Raw genomic sequence first — 26172 nt, forward strand, 5'->3', positions numbered from 1 at the left:
GTGCGGTGGAGTGTCCTCTCACCCTAGCAAGAGATGTCAGGAATTCCTCCATGTCCATGAGGATAGTCTGATTTGGTGAAACACCCGGGTGTGTCTGTTCTCTCTTGCAGTCGCAGTCGTCTTGCTGTAGGCATGGTACATCATGTCACTGACACTACAGTACACACGCAGTGTAAGTCTGTTATAGTTACTGATTGCACAGGCATTTAAAACAAGGTTCTACTATACAGGTCATATAATGCCTAGTTACTTTTGTCAGTCTGGAAGTCCCCAGGTCATGTACACATAGTGCCTGCCAAAAGATATTAATCTCTGCTTTGCAGAATATTTAAATAAGTTTATGCTCCTTAGGAGCCATCTCATCCTATAAATGTTAACACAAAGTTATAGTCAATGAATGGAAGGTGATATCTGCTGCAGCTATAATATTGTCCTCTACCCCTATGTCAGTACAGAGCACAGAAAGTGCGGCACCTGGCTCACCAGATTGGTACAAGACATTTTTGCATACCATAGGGTAGCTGACTGTAACTGGCCTCTTCCACACCATACTGTTCACTCTGAATCTGCAGTTATGATGTGTGGAAGTCCCCACCCACAAAAAAGTTCACTCTCAATTCACTTATGTTAACATCATGATCATTATCAGTGTTGAGTGCAATCCTACTTAGCCAGGCACATGACATAACATAACAGGATCATTAGTCCTACAACAAGCCATTCTTGAATATGTTAGGTGCAACCTCTGAGCTGCTCCTCAGGTAAATGGTTATGGCTTAATTTTCATAAAAACACCCCACCAACTGGTCAAGTGTGCACATACGCAATACACCACAGTCAAAATAATTGGCACATACACCATTACTGCAAGTATTCCAACTGCTTTTGTATTTCACAAAACAGTCAATGTGGTCTCCTGCCTAGTACTGATTATGTAACACAATGTGCACCACAGTATAAAATGATCATTTTTATTGTGAAATTCCAGAGCACATAGTGAGTCAATTAGCTAATGAGGAAATGGAAGTTCATTTCTCTAAACTGTAGGGATGTTTTAGTACCACTCTACTCAGCACTTATCATATCCATCACTGAGTACAATGCCCTCTTTGTCATGCACCTAATCAGATACCTGCAACAAATGGAAGTCCACAGAAACTCTTCACCAGAAGAATCCAGGATATGAATACCCTGTCCTGCAAAAATTGCCTTAAGCCCCTCTCTCTGTACTCAGTCTCCTACAGGTTACTGAAAGGGGATCTATGCCTGGCATATAAGGCATCCTCATATCCAGTTCTGGTGGAATTCTTGCAAATCTGCAAAACAATCAAACCAGAAACACTAGATCTAAGGACCTTAACTTTGCTTGTGACATAAACAGAACATACCAGAGAGACCAGAATGTGTCTCAAAGGATCTCTGGGTTATGGAAAGGGCTCCTCATCCACGTGAAAGGCTTTCTTAAGGCTATATTTGTTGAATACGTTATGAAGAAATTTTGCAAGATATTGCATCATATTCTGGAAATCACCAAAATGTCTGCTTGTTATCTGGTTTTGACACTGATAGGTTCATAGGTGTGTACTAGGCTAATGGCCCTGGAGCCTTTAAAAGCCTAGCCCATAGGATTACGCTGGCATCATGCCACCTGACCTTAGTTCCCAGTGCTTCTGTCAAGTAGAGCCACTGGAGTGATCCCTGGGGTGAATTTTGTATTTCCCATCCACTCATCAATATTTCTCTTGAAGAGGGCCAGTGAGGTGCTCTGTTTGACATGTATGAGAAGTATATTCCATAGCATGGGCAGTCTCTGGGTTATGAACCTGTCCCTACAGCATGTTCTGTTGATTGTGGTAATAAGGCTGAGGTCTCTGGAGCATGTGGTGTGGAGGGATTGGGAATTCTTTAGATGTAGCATTTCTAACAGAGCTGGGTCAGACATGGCTTTGCAAGTCAAGCAGAGATCGCCTCTAAGTAGGCGATATGAGACAGAGAATAGTTGAAGTGTTTTGACTCTGTCCCTATAGGACAAGTGTTTAAGGCCTAGGATACTCTTTGTGAGGTACTTTTGCGGCCTCTCCAGTTGTTGCAGGTGTCTAGTGAGGTACATGCCAAATGGGGCATTGTACTCGATGGTTGGCCTAATAAGGGAAGAGCAGAGGGAGACAATGACCTCTTTCTTCCTAGATGCAAAACCCTTAGTAATGAGATGTGCCACATTGAAGGACTTTCTGACTACAGTGGCAATGTGGTGGTCAAAAGAGAGGTTGCTGTCAACCTGTGTTCCCAGATCTCTTATAACGCATTCTGTGTTCAGTGGACTACCATTGATGTGGTCATTCATGGAAACTGGGTTTTTCCCAAAGGGGATGATGACACTTTTTTTGGCATTGAGCTTAAGGCCATGGTTCTGACCCCAGTCATTGGTCTCAGTGAGGCCTTTCTGTAGGATATCAACATCACTTGAGGAGTTAATAATAACTCACAGCTTGCAATTGTCTGCAAACTTTGTCAGCCAGAGTCCCTTCATGTTGGCCTGGACTTCTGAGAAGTAGATACCAAACAGGAGAGGACACAGGACTGAACCCTGTGGGACTCCACTTGTGACTGGTTGGCAGTCTGACTTGGAGTCAGCTACTTTCACACTGTGGGTTCTATCTGTGAGCCAATTTGCAACCCTAGGGGTTGATGCCTAGCTTAGTGAGTTTTTCTATGATTCCTGGGTGGGGAATGGTATCAAAGGCCTTGGCCAGATCCAGGTAGGGTGTATGAACCACCTTGCCTTCATCCACAGCTCTGGTGACTGACTCAAAGAAGTCGACCAGGTTGAGCAGGCATGATCTATCCTTCACAAAACCAAACTGTGTGGGATCCATTTGGTAGGGACAAAGCCTGAGGTGAGGCTGTGATTGAACAGGGCACACAGATGAGGTGCCAGTTCACTCTGTAGTTCATGTAGAACACAGCCAGGGATATTGTCAGGTTCCCAGGGTCTGTAGTTATCCTTTGTGGAGAGGGATGACTGTAGCAGTGCACCATTCAATAGGGACAAAGCCTGAAGTGAGGCTGCGATTGAACAGAGCACACAGGTGAAGTGCCAATTCACTCTGTAGTTCATGTAGAACACAGCCAGAGATATTGTCAGGTCCCATAGAAGCTGTATTCTTGGCCTTGGACAGTGCTGTTTTAACCTGTGCAGCAGTAATACTGGGTGCCTGGCAATCTACTGGTATTGTGATTGGTCCTTTGGGGGGGGTAAAGTAGGCACTGTATCTGTCAGCCAGTATATTGGCAATATCTGTTGGCTCAGTATAGGAGGTACCATTGTGCAGTAGCTCAGAGCAAATCTGGGTATTGCTGTGGAGATTCTTTACATAACTATAGAAGGCCTTGCGGTTGTCTTTACTACCTGCTGCGATTCTGTTTTCATAGCTAGCTTTACAGGATTTGATGAGGGATCTCAGCTTTTTGTTGAGGCTGATAAGGGAGTTTTTCCAGTCTTGGGACTTCACCTTATTCTGCATCAGCTTCCTCCTTCTGTTGTAGAGTTTGCTTATGGCAAGGGACCAACAGATTGGCTTCCTTTTTTTGAGGAGAGCATCTTGGTTCTATTGGGTATGGCGAGATCCATGCATTTGTGTACATGTTCGTACTGTGCATTGGTGTATGATTCAGTGGTCATGCAGCTATTCTCCATTTGCATGGGTGCCATGAAGTTAGCCACCTCTGTGTTTAGGAGCCTAATGTTAGCTTTGGAGAAGTTTTTCATGGTGGTTACCTTTGCGAGGGGGGGAGTGGGCTGTGGATTTCCAAGGTGATTAGTTTGTGGTCAGATCTAACCAGGGAGGAGTTTACTATTGGTGTAGACCAACGGTCACCCATGTTATTACCAGGTCAAGGATGTTGTTACCTCCAGTGGGGGTAAGAACAAGCTGGTCCAGGGCATTGGAATTAATGAATTCCAGGAAACATTGGGCAAGTGCACTGGTACATGAGTAGCTTTCCCAGTTAATGGAGGGGTGGTTGAAGTCGCCCAGTATGACAGTGTTAGTTTGGACCCTAATATCCTCCAGGGTGCTTAGGAACATGGAGTGTGAGTCTTGGGGCATGGTTGGGGACCTATAGCAGGCTATGACCTGAATAGCTGTCTTTCCCAGTGTTAGCTGCATCTGAAGTATCTCCGATTCATAACGTTGGGCTATCAGTCTGAAGGTTTGCGCATCTTTTATGAATTTGGATACACCACCACCTTTGGAGCTTTGGTCCAAGTTCTGGGGCTGAAAGGTGTGGAATGAGTTTTAGCCTGGTAGTGCAGGGGTGCTTTCTGCTGCCTTTAACCAGGTCTCTGTTACAGCACAAATGTCAATGTTATCCATTTTAAGGAGTGCTTTGAGCGAGTGCGTTTTGAGATTTAGACTTCTAGCATTGAGCAGCATGACCCTCAGATTGCATTTATTTGTACCTGTTACGGTAGTAATTTGGTCTTTGGAACACCACCTAAAAAAGGCACTATAGGAGTAGCAAGAGCCTTGGCCAGTATCCAGAAGTCCACGGGTGACAGATGTAGGCCATCTCTGGCAAAGAATTGAAGTCCGTCAATCATGTCATCCCAGGAAGACAGATACTGGATCCCCTTAGACTGACACCAAAAACTTAGCCAATTGTTGAAATCAATCATACACCTGCTTTTCCACTTTTTCTGTATCAGGCTTTAGTTCCTCTGACATTAGAATATAACTTTGTATTTCATTATTTAGACTGATCACTCTGATTTTATTTTATTTTTTTTTGCTCTTCTAACTTGAAATTATACTGTATTAATCCTTTTGTTAACTGTATTAAAATTTGTCATGTTGTTGCAGTATCTAAACCCACATTACTAGATCATCTTGTATGTCTGCAGCCCCTACACAACTGCCATTTACCACTGCAACAGCTGTTTGGAGCAATACCATTACTGATGAAATACCAACTATAAGTCTAAGGAATCTACACTGTCCTAATGGCATAAAAAATGTAGACAGTTTGGAGCTTTATCCATCTTGTTTTGTCTGCCAGAATCCCTGGCTTGTCTCTTACTCAGTAAGGAACTCAGTGTCTGATTTTACTGTGAACAATGGGTAATTCTCAGATTTAATTACTTTATTCATATCTTGTAGATGAATACAAATGTAAGTCTTCTCTCTTCAGCTCTACTCTTGAGAACTACTGGTTCTTTCATATTTAGAGACATATGTTAATGCAAAGGGAGAAGCAGGAGCAGAAAGAGAAGAGACAGAGAATTAGCCACACAGACACAGCTGGGGATCACTACCTTCACGAAGGTAGGACCAACAACCAGAAGTCAAGTAGTAATAAAGAAGTAAATGTTAGTAGGTATAATATTGTTCTGAATCATAGCATTTATAATACTGTTTTAAATTTCTCTGCTAGTGCTCTGAGTTGAGATACAGTTACTAAGTAAAGGTTTGACCTATATCCCAGCCAAAGATGGGGAATCTTAATGATGCCTTATCAAAACTTAGATTTTTTGTAAGGAACTTAGAATTAAAAAATATGTTTTAAAACAATGAAAGTAATTATGATTTGCAATTAAAACATAGTAGCACTTTTATATCTAATGGCACATCATGTACTAAAGAGTTTTATGGAATGTGTGAGAATGAATTATATGAACTGTTCTTTAAGAAAAATGGTACAATATTTTATAATTTAATGTATGGTGAAAGAACTGCATTAAATGATTTATTAGCCAGAAAGGATATAGTAATTAAACAAGCAGACAAAGGAGGAAGTGTGGTAGTTATGAACAGTGATGACTCTGGATGTTACAATTATTAGAAGATAAAAGTACTTTTAAGAAGATTAATCATTTACAGTTTAATGACATTATCTATAAAGTAAAAACTTTTTCATACGACCTTTTAATGGAGTTCTCCATTACACTGAAGGTATATAATTATCTGTATTTAGCATATTTATGGTCTCCCAAAAATTCACAAAAATATCACTAATCCATCAATGAGACCTATTGTATCATGGAAAAGGTGGATTACTACTGCACTATCAAAATATTTAGAGAAAGAGCTACATGCTATGTTACAGTACAGCAAAAGCTTTATTAATGATGTGAATGAATTCTTAACATCATTGCATACTTGGTCAAAAGAGAACTGTGTCACAAAAGTGTTTTTGGTTACACTAGACATAAAGTTGCTGTTCACAGTCATACCTAATGATACAGGAATACAGTCTATTAGGGAGTTTCTTAGTAACCATAGTAGATATAGTGTGACCAAAATTAATATGTTATACTCCATGTTAGATAAAGTGCTTGCTAAAAATGTTTTTATGTTTGGAGAGGAGTATTTTCATCAGCTGCTAGAGGTAGCTATGGGCACCCCAGTAGCAAATACCTATGCAAACATAGTATTAGCACATTGGGAGGAGCAAGTCATTTATGAATCTAATAATTTTGGTAATACTAATTTGATATTTTATAAAATATTCATGGATGACATCTTTCTAATATGGAAAGGGACGATAGAGGAATTAGAAGATTTTGTAGTGTATCTACAGAGTACAACTATTTTGGTAATCATTATCATTTGTTGTATCACTTTGTATAGTTGTACTCTGTAGATACACTACAAAATCTTCTAATTCCTCTATCGTCCCTTTCCATATTAGAAAGATGTCATCCATGAATATTTTATAAAATATCAAATTAGTATCACAAAAATTAATAGTCAAATCTGAACAAGACAAATTAAACAATAAGAAAGTTGTTTAATTTGTCTTGTTCAGATTTGACTATTAATTGTTTAGATGTTAATATTACACGTAATTATCCATCTTTTGATACATCTATTTATAAGAAGGATGTGCGGGCAATAATATATGTGCATGCACGAAGCATGCATCTTAGGTATATACATAAAAACATTGTTAAAAGTCAATTTTTGAGGGCCATCAGGCTAAATACTACTAATAATGGTTTTGAGAAAGAACTAAAAGCTATGTCTTCAGACTTTAGGGTAAAAGGCTGTGATATACAATTAATAGAGAATAATAAACTTATGGTTAGAAGTGAAAGGAATACATCTCAAGGTACTAATTCTGATCTCATTACAGTTAAAAGAGAGAGAGATGTGTCTATTAGATATATAATGAAATACAACAAATGTACATCTCAGATAACATCTGTAATATAGAAGTATTAGACTATACTTAAATCTGATACTGAGTTAAGTAAAATTATAAGATAGAGACTGCATTTTAAAGAGAACAGAACTTACAGCAGTTTCTATGTTATAAAAATTTAAGTGAGAAGAAACCTAAAAGAGTAGGAAAGGACAGTTTAAAATCTATTGTCCCATGTTATAGTTGTAATTTTTGTAGATATATAAATATATCTAATGAATTTACACATCCACATACCCATAGAAATATTTACTTTACAGAGTATGCAACATGTAACACCCAAGATGTGGTTTATTTAGTGAACTGCATAGTCTGTGAGTCATTTTACATTGGAAAGACTAATCAAAAATGAAAATAATTTCCTCACACCTTTCTGATATTAGAAGATGTGTTCCTTGCTTTAGCAAAACATATTATGATAAATAGTGTATCACGAGTTACACTAGGGAAAAGAGGCAGTGACTTTGTTAATAAGACAGAGATAGAGGAATATAAATGGATCAATTATTTTTGGGCTGATCACCCACCAGGACTAAATGTCACTAATAGTTTAAAACCACTACTAAAAGAAAAACATTCCTATGTAACATAATATTAAATAGATGTTGTGTGTAATGTTTATTTGGTTTAGCTTTGCTGAGCATATAAAGGTTAATACTGTAATATTTCTAAAAACTGTATGACTTCTATGTTAATCATGTGATGAACTGTGCTGTTTTTATTGGCTGGCTTATGATATATATTAATGCACTACAGCTTGTCTGTTTTCAGATTACACTGAAGAAGAGTTTGTTAACTTGAAAGCTTTGTTTTATAATAAATTGACAGTTTTGGGGCATTGTTCTTTCTTATTTATATAGTTTTGACTTTTTTTGGTCCAATTTTGGCTGTTTTACGTGATTTTTACTTGTAATTGCAAAGTGCCACATTTTAGTCGTAAGTAAGAACATCAGAACAATAAGCAAGCAATCATGGAGGTATCAAAGGCCTAGCTATATGTATCTTTTAAGTAGACATACTTAAAAGTTATTGCCACCCTTTATAAGTACTTACTTTTGTCCACCTTACAAGTCAAATGGAGTTATACATGATAACCCCAGTGTAAATTTATGCTTGCCCATCCAGTCATCACAAATTATATTTTGCTTGACCTGTAGTGACAATGTAACCCATAGGCTGGGAGGGCATTGAGCTTGGGACCTATTCCTCCCATCAGTCTTGTTTGTTTTTTGTGTCAATGGAGGTCTTTAGTGTGAGAATTTGTATTTTTTATTTATTTATTTATATTTATTTAACATTTGTTTACTGGGAAAGTCTGACTTGGAAGAAAGCCAATTTCCAGTGGAGGCCCAGGGAGAAATGCTTCAAATGCATGCCTTTATAACATGGGAGGAAACCAGAGCACCTGAAGGAAACCCACATGAACTCAGGGAGGACATGCAGACTCCACACAGAAGGCACTCCATCCAAAACTCGAACCGGAGAACCTTTTGCTGTGAGGTGACAACACTGCTGCTGCATCACTGTGCTGTCCATTTGTAGAGGCACTTGTTTACTGAAAAAAATAGAAGGAAGTATAGAGCCACTTGCTTAGTGAAAAAAATAGGAGGATGAATAAGACACAGTTCACCTCAAATAGTCTGTGGGCTACTGAGTGTAGGGAGCACTTTTTATATATTTTTATTGCTTTTGTTGACTGGGACAGACTGACGGGGCAAAAAAAAGCCTGTTTTTAGTGCATATACAGGAAAACAAGCTCCCCAATTACAAAAAACTTTGCTACACACAGCATAAAAGAAAAGGAAGATACAGGCACAGATGCAGAATAGGTTATTTATGTTATAAGCAGTAGAATGCAGAGAAACAACATTAAAACATATATAAGAACTGGGTTTACATTTATATTTAGATTATTCTGATGACAAAGTATGTTTCCACCGAGTTTCTGTCAAAATACTGGAGCAATACACTTATGGATAGAGGCAACTTGCCAAGTTTTCATCTCTGTATTATTGAATATTACAGCTGGTGATAGGTGTAAAGAAAAGATGCAAAATAGCAGATATTAAGAGAAGCAAAGGTACTATGGCGCTAAGAAGGAATCACGTTAGAAAGTTGGAGAGAAAGTCAGAGTAGCTAAGAATTGATAGAGAAAATAGAGTAGCATAGCTGGAGATTATTACTGTTGGAAAGTGAAAGGAGTATTTTTATGATGAGTGTTAAACAGCAAATGTTTGAATATTATAGCGATACATAGTAGTATATTAGTCTGGTGGTAGGCATGGGCATAGTCATGTCTCTATCAAAAATTGTATTAGATAAAATAACATCACCCAAAATTAACCCAACTGTTTCACTAGTAGTGGTATTTTGTTCCATAATTTAGATACATAGTCTGTATATAAGGAATCTCCAGAGCTGTTCTATGATTTAATAATTTTAAGTAGGCATTCATCTTTAGTATGTAGGCTTTTAGGTGGAGATTACTGTTGAAGCCTATTTTGTAGGGATGGGCAGTTTTGCGGTTTGTTAAGGAGATTGTTGGTTGTAAGTAGTTTAGAGTATATGACACATTGTAGTAACTGACTTACAGTCCTGTGTTCTGTTGGGGTGTTCTGATGTGAATTTAGTTATTTTGTTATAACATACCACTAGCTTTAATTTCTGGGTAGCCTGAAGATTTACAAGTATTGGTGATGTGTTAATTAGTGACAGGAGGAGATAGACTGATGAAAAGGACTTCCTGGCAGCATCTGTTAATGTAAGGTGTTACCCTATATAGAAAAAAAGCTTTTGATGGGAATTTCTGATGAACTTCTCTATGCACTGATCATACTTGAGATTTTCTATTATAACACTAAGTAGCTTTGCATGAGGTACTATTCAATTTGTGGTATTATTGGGAGATTGTATTATATATTCATGTTTTTTATTGGACAGTTGTTTCGGTGTGAAAAGCAATAACACATTTTCATTGGGTTAAAAATAGGTTTGGTTTAGAAAGCCAAGATTTAATTGAAGAAACTAAACTAAGTCTTTGTGATTTTTTGAATTTTTTTAGAATACGGGCATAGCAGATGAGGGTGGAAGTATCTGCATGCTGTAGTACAGAAGCATGTTTAGATGCAGTATGGAGGTTACTTATGAAAATATTAAACAGTACTGCAACAGGTACTGAAACTTGAGGAACAGCAACACATACTTCAAGGAAAGAAAAAACAATCTGCCATTTTATGGCTGGTTTTCTGTTGCTTAGATAACTATGGAACCATCTCAGTGATGATTGTGAGAGGCTGATGTAGGATTGTTCAATTAGTAGCTTTGTTGAGAGATTGTATAAAAAATATAGTTAGTGAAATTAAAATAAAGTGGTAAAGTGGTTTAGGTGAAAACCATGTTCCAGAAGTGAAATGAGTTTATTGTCTAGGATATGTTGACAAAGTTATATGTGTATGCATTTATGTAAAATTTTTGATAAAACAGGTAGAATATCAAAAGGACACTAGATAGATGGCTGGAATTCTTGTCTGTGTGTAGGGGTGCAATATAGGATTTCTTCCAGAGGGCAGGAACAGAGCTTTCTTCAATGGAGCGGTTGATTAAATTTGAGACTGGGTAGGCAGGCGCATCTGCTGTCATCTTAATATATTCATTTAGTAGGATTTCTGCAGCCAGAGTGGTTGGCATTAAGTATGGAGGTGTTTTCTAATAACTTAAGTAGGTACCATTTGAAAGGTGAATGTGGGTGTCTAGCATTTTACTTGTGTGGGAATTTGAGGAGTTATCCCTCATTAGGAAAAGAAGAAAATGGATAAAATAAGTATCAAATTGGTTGGCCATAGTATCAGGGTGACTATCTGTTGAAGATGCTGTTGTGTCTGATTAATCTATCAGTATAGACAAATGATTTATGACCTTTAATCTTTTTGGTTACAAATCTTTGCAGCTTTACCAGTTGAGTGACATGCTTGGATTTCTACATACAAAAGGGGACAATGAATTCCATGATGTCTCTCATAAGGACAACTATAGGGGTATGATGACTTCTCTAGATCTTGACGATATTCCCTTGAAAATTAATTGGGCCAGATAGAAGGATTTTTACTTATAGTGGAAACATGGGTTCATGGGCTCATTGGTAAGTACTAGGTTAGCTGTCCTTCCGGGCAATTTTAAGCCTAGCCTATTTTCCTTTTTGTGCTTGAAAGAATCTATCCAATTTGGTTATAGATTGGCCTTTCCCATCCCATGGTTGATAATTATATATTACCCCTAATTAGAATAACTGGACTCATATCATAAAAAATTTGAGGGGACCCTTGCATGAGATAAAGCATTAGTAGTATGGGGGCAGTCCTGGGGTAAAGTAAGAAAGTCCTTTTATACTGCACAGCTTACAAACAAAGGGATGCTGGAAGTGAAGGGATTAAACTCAGCCCAGCATACCTTAGGAAAAATAGTTTGAAATTAAATACTTGGTATAAGACACACAGATTGTATTTCACAGGTCTGAATGCAGCCAGAGATGCAACATCTATAAAATCAAGGACTAGAAATGCTGATATATTGCCCTTAGTGGTGAACAAATTGGAAGTGAGGAAGTGTTGAAATGGTTTTACAGCCTCCATATGTGTAACACATCTTAGCAAAGCTCTATGTGTGTGTATTGTGACACATATGTGCAAGATCCTGGATCAGCTTCTAGTAAAGGGGGTAGTATGAGATCCACAAAGTCAGGTGACCAGATGTGATGTCATTCTGTAATCCAGCACTGAAATAATGCTTTAATACTAGATGAGACTGAAGTCTCAGGGTAGTCTGTTTGTGGAACCTGACAAGAAAGAACACTCACCCACATCACCTTGACTTTCTCTATTAAGTAAGTAGGAAACAGTAATTCTTTAAATGAGTCAGGAAAATGTAGCGAGATTAGTTAGGAAGATATAGTGAGATTAGTTAAGTACTGATTTTCTGCATCTGTATGAATCTTTCCATCAACATTATTTTTAATATTTTCTGTGATTGAAACGCTGATGTTTATTGTAAATAGATATTCAGTATTTTAATTTAATTGTATTATTTATTATTAAATATCTTTAAATGTTTCATTTTGGCTGGTCTTTTTAGGAAATATTTAACCTTTGAGAGTACTTACAGTTATTTATTGACACTGTGACATCATGCTCCTGAAAGTCTTGCTGTTTGGTCAACATTACCAATGGTATTAGTAATAATTTCACTCAGTATAATTGGATATCCTCTTAACAGCCTTAGAGTAGCTGGATGGCAGAAGAGCCTTCAGGATTTTTTTGCAGGATGGTGCAAACCTAGATCCCCCCATGCAACCCCCTGCAGCCATTGCAGTGTCCCATTACTTGGCTATTCTTCCCCAGTTGCCATAAACACTGTTCAAAACTCTCAGTGTGCATACTGTTTTATGCTTTACTTCTACAATGATTAATGATATTTGGATTTAATTTACAACTTTTATTTAAAATTTTATAGCACAAACACTGACAGACATTTGCTAAACAAAGCAATAGTTTTATAATGAAAACAGACTTACCATTAAAGCTTCTCTACCTCTGAAGCTCACATTCACCGAAACAGCATTGAAACCCACATTCAAAGAAAATGCATCTAGCCAGTGGCATGTTAAATTTACCTTTGGGCTGTTTTCAAACCAGAGACCCCCTTGCACACAGTTTTAGGGCCATGCAAAAGTTCTTGGTTTCACCTTCCTGATTGTATTAATTATATGTAATTGAATTGTATCCCTTGTATAATACATATCCCCTGTATAATATAGCACTACTTGTTAGAGCATGTTTTAAATTTATAATTTTGAACATTTCTCCAGTAAGCAATGAAACAAAACATGCAAACCAATAATGACAAACTGCCCAATTTAGAACATTTCAACTACAAAAGGCCACTCAAACTTCTGCCATTACAATCCACCAATATCAGACAATATACACAATCTCATGCAGAAGTAAAAGTCATCTGAATAATTCCACATAAAAGATATCTGAAACTAATGAAGAGGTTGCTGCCAGAAAACAACTACATATTTCAGTGTTTAATGTACAAATTCAGTGCCTGCTGCCCTCAAAGAATAAATTGTCTATGTCACAATTAACAAAAAATGGTAAGCTGGTATATTGCAATACAGAATGGGTGGGAAGCTAAAAAACAGGTTCAGTTGCTAGGCATCTCATCCAAAGGAGGACATCCTCAGGACTACAGCACACAATCCCCTTAAAATACAAATCTACATGCTGTGGTAGTAGAACCTACAGCCATCTACATCAAGATGCAAGCATGCTACCCAATGTGCTACTAAATTCTTTACCATAACAGTGATACCATTTGCTAAACAAAACAGTTGCACATTTTAAGCAGACTTAGCATGAGCAGCAGTAAACTTCTCTTTCCTTGAAGCTCACAATTCCTTGAAAATGCATTTGAAAATAAATTCCACATGCTGCATTCCTTAATACAGCACATGCGTTAGACCACGTTTTACATTTGTTTTGAACATTTTTTGTAGTAAGCAATGAAATAAAATGTATGAACCAGCAATGACAAAACTGCCCAAAATCAGAACATTTCCATTACAAATGTCTACTCAAATGTCTGTCATTAAAATCAACCAATATCCATAAATATGTACAATCTCTGCAGATGTAAATGTCATCTAAATCATTCTACATTAAAGATATCTGTAGCTAATGAAGAGGTTGCTCCTAGAAAATACTTTTATATTTCATTGTTTCATCTATAAATAAAGTCATTTTGCCTTTGAAGAGTAAATTGCCTATGTTACATTAACAAAAATGATAAACTAGTAATATTGCAATAGGGAATTGATGGCAAACTGATAACATGTTCATAGTTAATAGGTATCTCCTCCAAAGGAGGGCATTCTCAGGACTGCAGCATCCACCCTTTTTAAAGTACAATACAGTACAGAATCCAAAATCCATCTACATACTGAAGAGTAGAACCCACAGTCTTCTACATCAGAAGCAGGTATAATGCTACCTGTTGCAAACAGGCTTGGCTTAAGCAGCACTAAATTTCTGTCCCCCTGAAGCTCTCAGCTCAACTATATTTCTCAACTTTGCAGCACAAGAAATCTGTAAAAGCCAAAATTTATTGGGGGGGGGGAGCAAAGGCCCAAAACGAAGGACATATTTTAAACATTGCTTGTATAATCTTAGAAAGTTGTTAAAAAAAAAATTAATGTAGTCAGAAGCATTATTGATTTCAAAAAATATATCAGGAAACTGAATTTAGAATTGTTATATAGGGACAAGTGTTTTAAAAACAGTGAATTTAGAGTAAGAAGTACTTATACTCCCCCTCTTAACAGCTTATTGGCTATTTATGAAAAACTGGTCATAGATGATATGTATGTGTATTCCAATATCAGCACTAAGAATAAGACAACATACAATCTCAATTATGAGCAGTACAAGTTATTGAATGATTTGAAGAGTAACAACAAAATACGAATCATGAAGCCAGACAAGGGTGGGGGAACAGTATTGTATAATACTACTGAGTATAACAACAAGATTAATACGATGCTAATCAGCTCAGGGAATTATGATATCTCTTCTATTAATAAAGTCAATATAGGATATCATAAAATTGATTTAGTTCTAGAAGATTTGTTTATAGAAGAAAGAATAGAAGTAGATCTGTACAATTACTTAAAAGTAAATGACCCCATCATTGCCACCATAGTAGGTATACCAAAAGTGCACAAAAATGTTCTGGATCCTCCTTTCCGTCCAATTATTTCAGGGAACAAGTCTAAAACTTGTGTGTTTGGAAAGGTAGTGGACAAATGGTTAAAATCAAGTTATGATAAAGTTCATCATTTATTAAAGGACTCATGGGATTTTTTGAGAAGACTGACACCTAATTTATGTAAATCTGACATTATCATGGTGACCATTGATGTGGTAGATTTATTCTCTAGTATTCCCATAGAGGAGGGTTTAAGTAGATTCAGTAGCAGCATGGACGAACTAGGAGCTACTGATAATGACAGAAAAGACTTAATTTTGGAATTTGTAGACATTGTATTAAAATACAACTATGTGTATTTTGAAGGAGAATATTACAGGCAATGTAAAGGGGTGGCGATGGGGGCGGCTTGCGCCCCCATATTCGCCAATTTATTTTTGCTTGATTGGGAGAAAGAACATATATTTAACAGTGACTGGTGGAAATATATAGACTTATATACCAGATTCTTGGACGACCTGTTCTTGATTTGGAATGGGGGCGTAGAAAAATTATCTGAGTTTATAGCTTATTTGAATAGTAGGTGTGAGTACTTACAATTCACCACTAATATGAGTAAGAAAACTATATCTTACCTAGACACTGAGATAACTGTAAGGAATGAGGGATTTACATCAAAAATACACAGAAAAGAGACATTCAGTAACTCATACCTACATTTTAACAGTTGCCACTCTTACAAACAGAAAAAAAGTATTATAAAAGGTCAATTCATAAGAGCGGCCAGAATGACCTCTGAAATATCTGATTTGGAAATGGAATTGGACTTGATTGGAAACATGTTTAGAGGTAGGGGGTACCCTGACAGTTTGATTACTGAATTTAGACAATATGTCATTAGTAATAGAAATATCAGCTATCAGGCCATTCTGGGCAAAAATGAGGATGTTCTTATAGGCCAGACTAAGGTGAATCAGGCTGCAGAGAAATAATATATAGGGGCATGTATACTAGAGTATGGGTACAATATAAATGACACCAAGGCCATTATGGAAAGGCACTGGAACATATTTAGTGTGGACAAGGACATTTTAGAAATAATGGGCGATAGGCCAAGGTTCGTATACAGTAATGCAAGTAACCTAAAGATGGAATTTGAAAGGAAAAACAGTAGAGTAGAATGTAAGGATGGTATGAAAGGTACAGTAAAATGTGGTAATTGCAATCAGTGCAGATACATTGATGGCAGAATTTCATTAGTTTTGCAGGACACTAATTCTACAAATATTAAATTTAAGAAAGGAAACTGTAGAACATCTCACTTAGTGTATTTAGCAACCTGCACAAAATGTATTTGTTATTATGTAGGAAAAACGGAGAGATGTCTCCGTAATAGAATTTATGACCATTATTACTGCATCAAAAAGGGAGATGAAAATGCATTAAGTAAACATTTGATGACTAGTAAGACTTGTGACAAGTTTATATTTGGGATATTAGAAATTGTACAAATTAATGCCAGAGGGGGGAATATAAAGAAAAAAATAGGTGAGAGAGAGGTATGGTGGCAAATTAAACTCAATGCCACTGTTTTCCCTGGTTTAAATGAGTACATTTCTATTAAGCCAATGTTGGATGACAACAGAATTTAAGTTTTTAACAAGTTCTGGAGATATTTGCCATCATCTGCATAGTTTATTTTTATATAGTCAACATGACTTGTGGCTTTTACAGCTGACTTTTTACTTTTAATTTTGTGAACAATCTTTGTATGTACATTTCTTTAAAATACCCACGATATTATGACCTAAGACTATTGTATTTGCTATTATGTATATGTAAACCACATATACTAGAACAAGATCTATGTGATTAGAGTGTAATTAGGTTGGTACTCTAGAGGTAGCAGTTAGAGGGTTAAAGTTTTTTTAGTAAATTGAACTAAATTATGTAATTAGATCAATGTGTGTGTGAGTATAAAAGCTGCTCTTTTTAAATGTATGGTGTTCTGAGGAAGTCTATTTGTTATAGATGAAAGCGCTCAACGTGTCTTTTTAATTTGTTTTATTAAAACGGTTCTTGCTGCTACCTTTGTGGACTGACGAGTGTATTACTAGTGGTGTAACTTTGAGACACCACTGCTTGAGCATACTGCCTTATTGGAACTGAATCCTCTGTTTTTGGACAAAGTTGTTAGAATAAAATGTTTTGTCCTACCATGCGTTTCCTGAAAGAGACTGAAACTTAAATGGCTATCATTATTTAGTGAACTCAGTTCTCACTAATTTGCCAGAAAAAAAACAAATTTTAAGAGGAACGGACCAAAAGTATGAAACAAAAATTCCAGACATTCTGTGAAAAATCTGGACAGTTGAGAGCTATGGACTCAACTCCTTGAATAACAAACATGTGGTAGTATGGGTAGAGAATTTAGGCTCTTGCTTCTTGTACCTAAGCTACAGGGTTTGAGCCTGAGTAACACTAACTGCCAGGTATACCTAACTGGGGCATTTTACAAACACAATACCCTTACCCCCACCACACACATACACACACACACACACACACACACACACACACACACACACACACACACACACACACATACACAGACACCCTTATCCACACCCTTACACCCACACACACACACACACACACACACACACACACACACACACACACACACACACACACACACCCTTACCCCCACCTACACACACAGACACCCTTACACATACACACCCTTACCCTTATTTCATAATGTCTGTGCAGCTAAGCATGCTAAATTCCCAATTCCCTTACACACACACACACACACACACACACACACACACACACACACACACACACACACACACACTTACTTCATAATGTCTGTGATCCTTACACACACCCTTACTTCATAACGCATCAACTCATACTAAATGCACAAACGTGATGCGACCAGACCAGCAGGACCATTCTTAGAGAAAAATGCAAAAAACGCTTTTATTGTAATTAAAAGAAAATTAAAGAAGTACACAAAAAACAACATTTTTTTTTTGTAATTAAAAGAAAATTAATTTCCCAGTCAGCCCATTCCAGGGGAGTGCAAGTGCATCCCCTTGCACCTGCCTGTGGGTGCCCTTGCTGGCTGGTGGCAGTGGAACTACATTATAGCTTGGGCAGAGGTGGTAGAGTGGGTATTCTGTGCCAGCTTTACCCAGGTGTGTCGTGTGAAAATCATATCTCAAAGAGTTTCTGTGTCAGCTACTTGGAACAGGGACACAGAGATCCTTAGTGATCAGTGTGGATTCTTATTTGGGTCTTGGAGAGAGAGTCCAACCCCAGGACTGGAGTGTGCTACCTGTGTGCTGTTAAGGGAAACTGTGCTTGGTGCAGAGAGCTGCACCTGAAAATACTGGATGTATCTATTTTTTTCTATGACTGTCCCCAACTGGTATCAATGGTGAAGATTGAGACTCCTTGATTACTGGTCCAGAGGAGGGGCATCACATATACATTGCAGTGGTGGGATTGAGTCTCCTTGATTATTAGCCCAGAGTAGGAATGTCGCATATTCGTGGCAGTGATGAGATATTAATTGAACTTCTGTAGCCTGTAGGCATTTTCAATGAAGGTATGTGTACTCTCATCAGCCACAAGGTAAACATAAAGAGTTTCATTTTCAAAACAGTTTAATTAATTAATTAATTAATTAACTTATTTATTTTTTGTTAGTTTAGTTTAGTCAGGGAAAGCAGTCAAAGAAGTCAGCAGAGGATTATTGCAAGCTGAAAAAAATACAGTTGCCAAGGTGTGTGAAACCAAAAAACTGGTGCATGCCAACCTGACTAAAGAGGAAATAATTTCAGCCTTAATTGCAGCTGCAGCATGGACCAGCAACCAGGAAGACAACCAGCCATGTGATGGGGATGCACAGCCCCCAGAAACTGGGCAGTTGCCCTTTTCCTCAGAGGACTTAAAAACCCATATGGAATTAAGAGACTTGAACTGGAAGCCAAACATTTGGAATTAAGATCAGTGTAGAGGCTGCGTCAGGCAAAACGTAGGGAATTAGAATCAGCACAGAGACTGCAGCATTTGGACGCAAATGAAAATGGGAAACAGTGCCAACATGAGAGGGAGATGCTGACTCTTTGTCAGGGTCATGGAGGTAAGGAGAAAGGAAATAACTGAACCGCAGAAGCAATAAAGGTCAGCAAATTTCAACAGTTTACAGAGGATGGTAATTTTGATAGATTTATTCATATATTTCAAAGAGTATGTGAACAGTATAATGTTGACCAAGAGCTCTGGGTACAGTTCCTGAACCTCTTACTCCAAGGTAAAGCTGTAAATGCTGAGTATGTGAACAGTATAATGTTGACCAAGGGCTCTGGGTACAGTTCCTGAACCTCTTACTACAAGGTAAAGCTGTAACTGCTGTTTCTAAATCATATGATACTGATTGTTTAAACTATGATGAAGTTAAAAAAATGTTTATTGGAATGTTTTAAGTTAACACCTGAATCTTACAAAAAAAAAACATTTGGTGAGCATAGATGTAAGGCAGATGAAAGTGTATGTAATTATATTGATGAGCTAAGCACTTACTTTCATAGGTAGGCGAGTGGGTGTCAGGTCACCACTTTTGAAAGGCTGGCAGAACTTTTGGTGATGGAACAAGCCTTCAGCACTTTGCCTGAAGATATGAGAATCTGGTTGGCAGACCAGGAGTGTAACTGTAGAAGAACTAGGGAGAAAAGGGGATCGCTACTTAGAAAGCAGAGTATCACTGCACAAGAAGGGGATACCCAGTGCTGCACATGGATATAAGGAAACTCATGGTGGGCAGCCTAAACCACCCAACAGAGTCCACCAATAACAGGGGAAGCCACTAGTTCAGGTACACTGCCAGGAAAAAGGTTTAGATATTTTAAATGTAACCAGAGAGGCCATGTAGCATAAAATGTCCACTGAAGCAAGGTGGGGAACAAAAGGTGATGAAGCCAGCAAATAGTAATAACAGAATGCCAGTGGTATGTTGTCTGGAGACAACAGGGGTACCAAACTATCACCAGAGTCTGTATCCTATCTTAGCAGATGGAAGACAAACCACTGCTAAGACAGACACAGAGTCTGACATAACCATTGTAAAGCCTTCAGTGGTTAAAGAGGAGCAATACTTTTTTGGGCAGCCAATTCCAGTCAGAGCTTTAGGAGGGACTCCACTCCAAATACCTTTGGCCAGGGTTCATCTTGACTGGGAGGGTGGAAAAGGAAGCAAGCAAGTATGTGTGCTTGAGGATATCCCTGCAGATGTCTTGATAGTGAATGATTTTGATAATGCAGTACCTTGAGTGCATGCAGTTTTATGCAGTCAGGCTTTGAGACAGGCATGTGGGTCTGGTAGCCTGGGGGAGACCCAGACTGACCCTACACCTGAAGCTGAGATTGGTAATGAGGTGAGCCACAGATGCTGGTAGGTACCGATGTTCCCTTGGACAGGGTGACTACAAGGGCAGAGGTGAGTTGTAGTACCCAGGCTGACAGTGAGGCACCTCTGCAGAAAATACCAGACCTCCTGTGGAGGGGGAGCTAGAAATGTTTAAAAAGAGATAGTTGAGACAGGCTCAGCTGTCAGGCCCTACATTATGAGACTTGAGGGAGGTAGCTAGGAAGGCACCTGATTCTCAAGGAAAAGGGGAGTCTGTATAATGGAACAAAGCATTACTGTATAGAGAATGGACCCTTGAGATAGGGCTAGAGGGTGAGGTAATACTGCACTTGGTAGTGCCCAGAGCTTACCACCTGGCAGTTCTAGCCACAGCCCATGACATTCCTTTTGCAGATCATACGTGCATAAAACATACCAAGAGATGTGTTATGCAAAACTGTTATAGGCCTGGGATTCCAAGGGATGTACTAGGGTACTGCAGGACCTGTGAGCAGTGGGCAAGGCAGGTAGTAGTTTATATTACTAGATACCCTGAGGTGGTGGTTCTATCCTCCATTGAGGCAGATAAGGTGGCAAATGCTTTCTTAGAGATTTTCTGCAGAGTAAGTTTCCCAAGAGAAACACTGACTGTCAGAGGTGCCAATTTCAAGGCAGACTCACTGGCTTGTCTGTGGGGTGCAGCACCTGAAGACTACCACCCCCAGACTAATGGTCTTGTATAGAGGTTAAACTCTACACTAAAGACCATGCTAAGGGCATTTGCAGATCAGTTTAGGAGTGAGTGGGACAAATATTGGCCCCATCTGTTGTTTGCATACTGAGAGATACCCCAGGAATCCACAGGATTTTCACTCTTTGAGTTACTGTATGTGCATAGGGTAAGGGGCCCTTGGATTGGATTTGTGACAAATTGGAGAGTGAATGTGAATCCCACAAGGTGTCTGTTGTGGCATTTGTCCTAAACCTTAGGACAGGGTTTAGGGAGCTCATGGGCATGGTCTAGGAGAACCTGGCAGGAGCCCAACAGCAGAAAAAGGTCTGGTATAACAGGAATGCTTGATCCCGAGAGTATGCTGGGGGCATAAGGTTATGGTGTTCATTCCTGTCAGACACAATAAGCACAGGCAACTTGGGAAGGACCCTTCAAAGGGTGAGGAAGGTCAGTGACATTAACTACATGGTAGAACTGCTAGTCAAGAGGCAGTGGCACAAACTGTACAATGTTAACATGATGAAGCCTTACCATGCCTTATCTAAGGATATAATGGTGTCCCACTACTCTTCCCTCATCAGACCCATTATTGAGTACAATGCACCAATTGGAATGTACCTGGCTAGACATCTCCAGCAGCTGGAGAGACCACAAAGGTACCTAACCAAGAGGATTACTGGCCTCAAACAGTTGCCCTATGCAGCATGATTGAAAAAGCTAAGACTGTTCTCTGTTGCATACCACTTTCTCAGTGGCGATCGCTGTCTAACGTATAGAGCCATGTCCAACCCAGAATTGTTGAACATGCTCCATCTTAGCAAAACCAAATCTACTTGAGCGACATGCTCTAGGGATACAAACCTCAACACAACAATGACTAGAACATGCTGGAGGGATAGATTCCCTTCGCAGAGACTTCCCTTACTATGGAACAGGGTCCCGATCTACATAAGACAGAGCCCCTCACTATCACTCTTCAAGAGGAACCTTGATGAGTGGATGGGTAACAGAAAGTTCACACCAGGGATCACACCAACAGCACTACTATATAGGGACCAAGGGTACTAGCTGCTAGTACAAGGGTCTAGGGAACTACTAAAGGGACGGTGAATACCCCACAACGTGGCTGGGCTAATATATGCCTTTGGGCAGATAGCCCAGTACCAACCTATGAACCTATGACAGGGAGGCCCTTGTGCTAAGTACTGCAGTAGATGGCAGGAGGATTCTGAGGGGGATTTAGTGACTGATCTCTTCTGGAAGGCTCACAGTGGAAGGGGTAGCAATGTCCCAGTGGCTATCCCCTACCCAGGCTCAGGAAATCTAAACAGTGTTACACAAGTTTGGGGGAATGTTCACTGGGAAATCTGGATGCACCCACCTGTTGCAGTACCATAGCAAAGTCAGCAATGCCAATGCCAATGGGATCTTAAGACAGAGTATGGGTTAATGTGTTTCCAGACAGGCTCATTCCTCTCAAGCAACATTTCTCCAGGGTCACTTAAGAAACTAGCTTGAATCTTCAAAGGGGGAGAGATGTGATGATGTGAGGTAGTGCCAGTTATGCCAGGAGGAGTAGGGCAGTGGGTGTGTAACATATACCAGCATAGCTAGCTGGGGTTTTGCAAAGAATTTTATGTCATTTGTATATCAAACTTATTTGAACAGGTGCATCTGTTAAGAATGTATTTGTAAAGCTGCTTGTGTTAAAAATGTATCAACCGTGGGTCCTGCTGGACAGAAAATAAATATATATGTATGTCAGGCTGTATTGTGATAACTTCTGAAATGTATATATGTTAACAGAGGATGCTAGAAGGGAAGGAGTTAAACTCAGCCAATCTTAGCTTAGGAGAAATAGTTTGACATTAAATTACTTAGTATAAGCCATAAAGATTGATCTCACAGGTCTGAATGCAGCCAGAGACGCAACTTCTCTGAAAACAAGGACTAGGAATCCTGCTATATTGCCCTTAGTGGTGAACTAATTGCTACCCAGGAAGGGTGGAAGTGTCAAAATGGTTTTATTGCTTCCAGATGCTGTAACACATCTTAGCAAAGTTTTATGTCTGTACATTGTGGCACATATGTGCAAGATCCTGGATCAGCTTCTAATTAAAATGGGTAGTGTGTGAACCACAGAGTCAAGTGACCATATATGATGTCATTCTGTAATCCAGCATTGAAATGATGGGTCTATATTATATGCTTGAAGAGTCTTTTCTTCGACCACGTAAACATTGACACGTAAAGAGTGAAAGCTGTAAACCACGAACAGCTACTTCTGCAAATATTTTCCTAGGAAAAGAAATTCACTTGTCCGTAAACATAAAAACAAACTTTAAAATGCAAATCAAGTGGGGGGCTTTGCCCACCAAACCCCCTTAACTAAATATACCAACTCTGAGATCACTCTACATTGGAGAAAAGGGCAATTCTCGATAATGGCCAAGCAAATCTTTTCACAGGGAAAAAAATTAGCAGAAGTGGCCATTCTTGGTTTTCAGCATTCGATCTTTATGTGTCAGTGTTTAAGTGTTCGATGAAGAGAATCTTCGAGATTCTAATATAGACCAGAGATGATACTTGAATACTAGATGAGACAGAAATCTCAGGGCAGTCTGTTTGTGAAATCTTGACAAAAAAGACCACTCACTCACACCACCTTCCCTTGCTCTATTAAGTAAGTAGGAAACAGTAATTCTTTAGATCAGTCAGGAAAATATAGTCAGATTAGTTAAGTATTATTTTTCTGTATCTGGGTGAATCTTTCCATCTGTGCTATTTTTAATATTTCCTGTGACTGAAACTCTGGTGTTTATTGTAAATAGATATACAGTATTTATTGTCATGTTCTTTTATTATTATATATATTTAAACTTTTCATTGTGGCTGGTCTTTTTAGGAAATATTTAACCTTTGTGAGTACTTATTTATTTAGTGATACTGTGGCATCACACTCCTAAAAGTCTTGCTGTTCAATCAACATTACCATTGGCATTAGTATTGATTTCACTCAGTATAATTGGATATCCTGAGTATCTGGGTGGTAGCAGTGGAACTGCCTTATAGCCTGGGCAGTGGTAGTAAACTGGGTGGGTGGATGTGTCTATTTGAAAATCAAATCTCAAACAGTGTATGTGTCAGCTAATTGGAACACAGACTCAGAGCTCCTTAGTGGTCAGGGTGAATTCTTATTTGGGGCCTGAAGAGACAGATAGATTCCAGCCCCAGGACTGGTGTGAGTTTCCTGTGTGCTCTTAAGGGAAATTGTGTTTTGTGTAGAGAGCTGCATCTGAAAATAGCGGGTGTATCTATTTCTGTTCTAAGTGAACATCTGCCACTAGTGCCATTGGTGAGGGTTGAGGCTGCTTGATTACTGCCCCTGAGGATGGATGTCACAGGATTATAATAGCATGTGTTTATCTAATAGCTGTGTTTCGAATACTGGCCAAGGCTCTTGCCACCCCCATAGTGCCTTTTTTAGGCAAGGCTCAAAAGACAAACCCACTGCCGTAAATAGCACAAGTAACAAAAAACTGAGGGTAATGCTACTCAATGCCAGAAGTCTAAACCTCAAAATGCACACACTTGAGGCACTCATCAGAATGGAGAAAATCGATATATGTGCAGTAAGAGAAACCTGGTTTAAGGATCCAGAGAGTACCACAGCACGACCAGGCTACAACTCATACCACACATTTCAGCCACAGAACCCAAACAGAAATACAAAAGGTGAGGGTGTATCCATATTCATCAAGGATACCCAAACCTCCAGGTTAGTGGCACAGTACGATGCTTCAGAGATCATCCACGTGCAACTAACAATGGGCAAAACTGCAATTCAAATTGTAGCTTGCTACAGATCACCCACCATGTCCCATAACCCCCATTCCACATTTTTGGAAACACTGGGAAACATAAAGGTCCTACCAAACACCCTAATACTGGGTGATTTCAATTACCCAAACATTAACTGGGAGAACTACTCAAGTACTAACTCCCTTGCCCAACTTTTCCTAGAATTTATAAACTCAAACACCCTGGTTCAACTGGTCAACACTCCCACCAGAGGTGACAACATATTGGACCTGGTCATCACCAACATGGGCGACTGGTGTTCCACACCAGAGGTCAACCCCTCACTGGTTAGATCTGACCATAAACAAATCACTTTGGATATCCATATTTCACCCCCACCCCTGAACAAGAAAGCAACCGTGAAAAACTTTTCAAAAGCAAACTTCACGTTACTTAAGACTGAGGTGGAAAGTTTCAAAGCCCCCATGCTGAAGGATAACACTGTCCAAGCTGCAAAATCCTTTACTAATGCATTCTACTGGCAGCTACAAGAATGCATGGATCATGCCATCCCAAGCAAAACCAAGACTCACTCCTCCAAGAGAAGGAAACTAGTCTGGTGGATTCCTGCCATAAACAAGCTATACAACAGAAGGAGGAAACTAGTACAGAAAAGAGTAAAACCCCAAGAAGGGAAGACATCCCCTGATCAGTATCAGCAAGAAACTACGATCCCTCATAAAATCATCCAAGGCGAGCTTTGAAAGAAAAATTGCTAAGGACTCCAAAGATAACCACAAGACATTCTTTAACTATGTCAAGAATCTAAGTGGCAATGCTCAGATCTGCTCAGAGTTAGTGCAGAATGGCACAAAATACACTGAACTGACTGATATCGCCAACATCCTGGCAGACAGGTTCAGTGCAAACTCCCCCTCTCACCCACAAAAGGGCCCATAACCATACCAGAAGAATGTAGAGTCCTTGAAATCACAGACACTCAGGTTAAAACAGCCCTCTCCAAAGCCAAAAAACACAGCATCAATGGGACCGAATGGTGTCCCAGGCTGCGTCCTACATGAGCTCAAAGATGAACTAACCCCTCACCTAAACACACTGTTTAAACTCAGCCTCTCCACAGACTACATAAACATAGAGTGGTGCACAGCAATGGTTATTCTGCTCCACAAAGGTGGAGCCACAACAGACCCTGGGAACTATCACCCTATAAGCCTGACTAACTTGGTCGCAAGGC

Source organism: Protopterus annectens, chromosome 12.part0 (genome assembly GCF_019279795.1).
Source record: "Protopterus annectens isolate FY-2018-M chromosome 12.part0, PAN1.0, whole genome shotgun sequence".
NCBI classification, from domain to species: domain Eukaryota; kingdom Metazoa; phylum Chordata; order Ceratodontiformes; family Protopteridae; genus Protopterus; species Protopterus annectens.